We start from the raw sequence: 5,635 nt of genomic DNA, 5'->3' as shown, positions 1-5,635 counted from the left end.
ATGACGAATATGTCCTGTACGAGTATGGTACACGAACCTGTCTGACACCGTACGCGTACAAAAATGGTCCATCAATACAAAAAATCATTCGGGACAGGTAAAGAACTCAGGGGTTGGCATAGGCTAATGGAATCGCTAATGGAGTTGAAAGCGACCAGAGTTTTTCATTTATAGAAATTGCGACCGGTGGTGGTTTGGGCATTCGGGCGAAAACTAATGATGGATGGTTTATGACAGAAGTTATGCAGGTAGGCATAGATATTAATTTCTTTTTGTAAATACAGTTGTAGCCATCAGTAATTAGGGGGCTATTTGAAAATCTTGTAATAATAATAATAATAATAATAATAATAATAATAATAATAATGTACAGAGTAATTTCCTTTTGTAAATACAGGAACATGCATGAACAATTGGGTCAAGCCACGTGATAAAGGGCAGTTTAACAATAATAATAATAATAATAATAATAATAATAATAATAATAATAATAATAATAATAATAATAATAATCAGCAAAATTCGAGTGACAAACACTTGGAATTTTCATATTGAAATTTAAAGAGTTTAATTTTCTGGATTTTATTTATTTTACTTGCAAATACACTGTAAATAATATAATAATAATTCCAAGGTTTTGCTTTGATCAGTATATATGTACATAAACAAATAAATAAATATATATGTATGTATATTTATGTATAAATATTTGTATGTATATATATATATATTATATATATATATATATATATATATATATATATATATATATATATATATATATATATATATATATATATATATATATATATATATATATATATATATATATATATATATATATATATATATATAACATCGCAATATTTAAAAATCCTTCTATCCCACAATCACAACCATTTCCCCGTGTGATATTCTGCCCTTAACCACCGCAAACAAGCAGCCTTCACCCAGAGTGAAGGACAAAGCAAGAAGGACATGAAGGGTAGAAATTGCCTTCATTAACCCAAAAGCAAATGAAGAAGAGTGAAAAGAGTTGTTTTTCTCCAGACAGTTTTTTTTTTTGCAGTTTTTTTGGGGGCTGCGCATTCTTGTAATGATGATTGACTGTTTTTTTTTTTTTTTTTGGTTTGGTGGAATCATAGTTATTTACGTGCATGAATTTATCTGACATTTTATATATATATATATATATATATATATATATATATATATATATATATATATATATTTATACATATATATATATATATATATATATATATATATATATATATATATATATATATACTTATACTATATATATATATACATATATTTATATATATATATATATATATATATATATATATATATATATATATATATATATATATATATATATATATATATATATAATAAAACTCATATATATAATCATCATCATCATCATCATCATCATCATCTTCTTCTTCTTTCTCTTTTCTCAAAGAAGGAAACGCCTCTCTCGTAAAAGCTGAGATTCTCTTTGTCGCACACAACGAGAAACCTGGACGTGATCACGGAATCGCCCCAGGCAGGAGGAGAAAAATGGAGGGAGAGAATTATGGACAAAAATGAGAGAACAGGAAGAAAAAAGAATAACAGGAATGGAGGAGGAGGAGGAGGAGGAGGAGGAACGATTATCTTCGTTCGGATGTTTATGTCAGACGTGATAAAAAGAAAAGCTCTCGTCCCCAGTTATGGCGTCGGAAGATTCTCTGTCACACGCAAGATTTCTTTGTATTTCTTTTTATTTTTTTTCTAGATTTTTTATCGAGGTTACGATGCCTCTTTCGCCGTCAGTACAAAGGTATAGCGTCTTCCTTCAAAAGGAAGGCTCCCGTTTTATTCGCGTGTGTGATGCAGTTAAGATAATCCTTTTAGTTTGCAGATTTTTTTTCCAATTTTATAAATCAAGTTTTTTAGACGTAGGCAACTTGTAATACTTATAAAGGTATATCATCTTGCTTCAAAGGCAAGGCTTCTATTTTTTTTTATTCGGGTATTTGATACAGATAATATAATCCTTCTAGTTTATATATTTCTTTTCTCTTTTTAGGAATTAAGATTTAAAAGCAGGCAAATAGCAATTCACCTTTTGCTGTTAGTATCAAGGTACAGTTTCTAGCTTCAAAGAACAAAACTCCATTATTGTGTGATACAGGTTAAATAATTCTCCTCGGTTATACATTTCTTTTCTCTTTTTAAAAGTCAAGTTTTAGAAGCAGGCAAATCGTAATGCTTCTTTTTCTGTTCATACAAAGATACAGTATCTTGCTTCAGAGAGAAGGCATCCATTTTATTTTGTGTTTTTGACAAAGATAATCTAATCCTTTCAGTTTGTTTATTTCTTTCACGTTTTCAAGAGTCGAGTTTTAGAAGCAGGCTAAATCGTGATGCATCTTTTGCTGTTAGAGAAAAGAGTTGTTTTATCTTTGTTCAAAAGCGAGACTTTCATTTATTTAGGTCTGTGATGCAATTCGTGTAACCCTTTTATTTTTTTTATTTTTCATTTTTAAAAGTCGAGCTTTAGAGGAAGGAGCTAGTTGTCTGTACATAATGCAATAATGCAAGTGCATGCATGCCTATGTGGTATAGGCCTGCTTATTTATAAAATCAAAAGCATTTTAGACCTATATATATATATATATTATATATATATATATATATATATATATATATATATATATATATATATATATATATATATATATATATATATATATATATATATAGGCTGCCATTTAAAGCCCGTATGATAAATTCAAAAGTATTTTCGGTCTGTTAAAGTTATTAAGAAAAATGTTCAAAGATTCTATACAACATTAGGCTGCTATTTAAAGCCTATAAGATAATCATAATTTTCAAAACACGAAAAAGCAGTAACCAACGCATCGCTTCTTACCCAGTAAAAAAATCACATTACAAACCCCTCTCTCTCTCTCTCTCTCTCTCTCTCTCTCTCTCTCTCTCTCTCTCTCTCTCTCTCTCTCGATATATGCAGCCTTTCCCACGAGAATTCGCAAGACTAATGGCGAGTCCTTACAGGGGTGAAAGCAATTTGTATGTTGTTCCTTACCCGAGTTCGCAATTCCCACGGTTGTTTTGCGATGTTGTTCTGAAGGTAAGTCATTTTTCTTTTTTGCACATGCAGTTTGCACGGGTTCTTTGTATCAAAAGATTCTGCAGGATATTTTATATATTTTTTTGATAAATATTGATAGAAAGGACACTTTTCAGTTAGTTAAATGTTATAGAGAAACCAGAAATTTGATTGTTATCTTAAATAAACTGATTGGTAATGTTGGTGAAATCGTTTCTTCAGGTTCATTTTGGTAAATGTTGATAGAATGGGCTTTTTCAGTCAATTAGATGTGACAGGAAAATAGGGAAATAATTATTTTCATAAACAAAGTGACTGGGAATCGTGAAATAATTCATAATTCCATATCAATGATGTTTTTGATAGCAGTCTCATGAAGGTGGTTTTTGTCAATGGAATCTGTTTTAATCTGCTTATGGAAATTAGCGAGAAATTTCCTCACTGGCCAATTGGCTCTTTATCCATTTTATGTAGGTAGAATATTTCAGTTTAGTTTATCAATTTTATCACGTCATATCACAGAAAAGGAGAGGTATGTAATTCAGTAATTGTAAAGACAAAAGTAGATTGTATCGTATTTTTGTAGAAACACATCTTTTGTGATCCTATTTGATCTATTTTTCCTTCGAAAACAAAATGTAAATAATAAAAAACAAGGAAAATATGCGACGAAGTTTCTTCGGCGCAATCGAGTTTTCTGTACAGCCGCTACAGCGTATAATCAAGGCCACCGAAAATGGCTCTATCTTTCGGTGTTCTCGGTATAATGCTGTACGAGCAGCGGCCCATGAAACTTTAACTACGGCCCGGTGGTGGCCTGGCCTGTGGCGTTGCCACATTAACCTTAAATAAAATTAAGAAAACTACTGAGGCTAGAGGGCTGCAATTTGGTATGCTTGGTGATTGGAAGGTGGATGATCAACATACCAATTTGCAGCCCTCTAGCCTCAGCAGTTTTGAAGATCTGAGGGCGGGCAGAAAAAAGTGCAACGCAAAAGAACGCTATACGCCGAAGCCACCACCCAGTGGACCAAACCGCCAGGGGAATCCGAATGCCCGGCGTATCCTTTCTGTGGAATCCAGAGGCTCATCTTAATCCCCTCACAGGATTGTGGAGGAGTGTTCGGAACCGTGGACGACGGCTTAATGTTGCCCAAGAGTCATTTGAGCGGGGGGAAATCAAAGACCGCCGGATCTATTTGCTCTGCGGAGACGAACTCTCAGTCTCGCAGCCTCAACCATCAGTGGGGATCTCGTGTCGTGAATATCTACTGGTGTGTTAATCCGTGCGACTATTATTATTATTATTATTATTATTATTATTATTAAATTACAAAATCACATTTATGTAAAAAGTAATGTATTTACAAATGATAAAATAAATTCAGGAGCTTTCGAGAGCCTGCTCAGCTCCCTTCTTCTAGCTGAAGGGAGCTGAGCAGGGAAAGCTCCTTATTTATGTAAATACATTCCTTATTTACATAAATGTGGATTTTAAATATTTTATAAACATATTCACGGGATTGTGAAGAAGATTTGCATTATTATTATTATTATTATTATTATTATTATTATTATTATTATTATTATTATTATTATTATTATTATTATTATTATTATTATTATTCTGAGATATCTCATTCCGTTGATATCTACTCTACTGGTATGTTAATTCGTCCATCATTTATTATTTATTAGTATTGCTCAGAAGATGAACCCTATTCGTATGGAACAAACCAATGACTTGAAATTCAACCTTCTAAAGAATATTGTGGTGTTCATTAGAAAGAGGTAACAGAAGGGAATGGGAAATATAAAAGAAGAAATATTATTATCATTATTATTATTATTATTATTATTATCATTATTATTATTATTATTATTATTATTATTATTATTATTATTATTATTATTATTATTGAGAAGATGAACCCTATTCACATGGAACAAGCCCACTACAGGGGCCAATGACTTGAAATTCAACCTTCCAAAGAATGTTGTGGTGTTCATTAGAGAGAATAACAGAAGGTAATGGGAAATACAGGCAGAAGAGATCACTTGTTAGAAAAAGATTTAACAAATTAATAAATAAATAAATAAAGATTTAAGTAAATTGTTAAAATACAAGGATAACCGTATTGGGTTAAGAGTTGGAGTTGAAACTGAATGACGGTTTGGTGTAATTATACAATTTTTAGGTGAAGGATATTTGTTGCTTTCTTATTTAAGGGGATGAAGGATATTGTAGGAATGAAGACAGAGCCTTATTATGAAAAAGGATCCCACGGCAAGAGAGAGAGAGAGAGAGAGAGAGAGAGAGAGAGAGAGAGAGAGAGAGAGAGAGAGAGAGAGAGATCCTAACCACAAATGTTTTACACTCATGTTTTTATTTTTAGTTTCTCCTCAGAACCATTTCTGGCTCAAAATATTCCAATTATGTCTTCCGTCAGAATAATAAAAATCACGTTATCATATTCTCACCACTCAGTGCAAGGAGAGAAATGTCAGCAT

Source organism: Macrobrachium rosenbergii, chromosome 40 (genome assembly GCF_040412425.1).
Source record: "Macrobrachium rosenbergii isolate ZJJX-2024 chromosome 40, ASM4041242v1, whole genome shotgun sequence".
Taxonomy (NCBI): domain Eukaryota; kingdom Metazoa; phylum Arthropoda; class Malacostraca; order Decapoda; family Palaemonidae; genus Macrobrachium; species Macrobrachium rosenbergii.
This window is presented reverse-complemented; position numbering follows the sequence as displayed.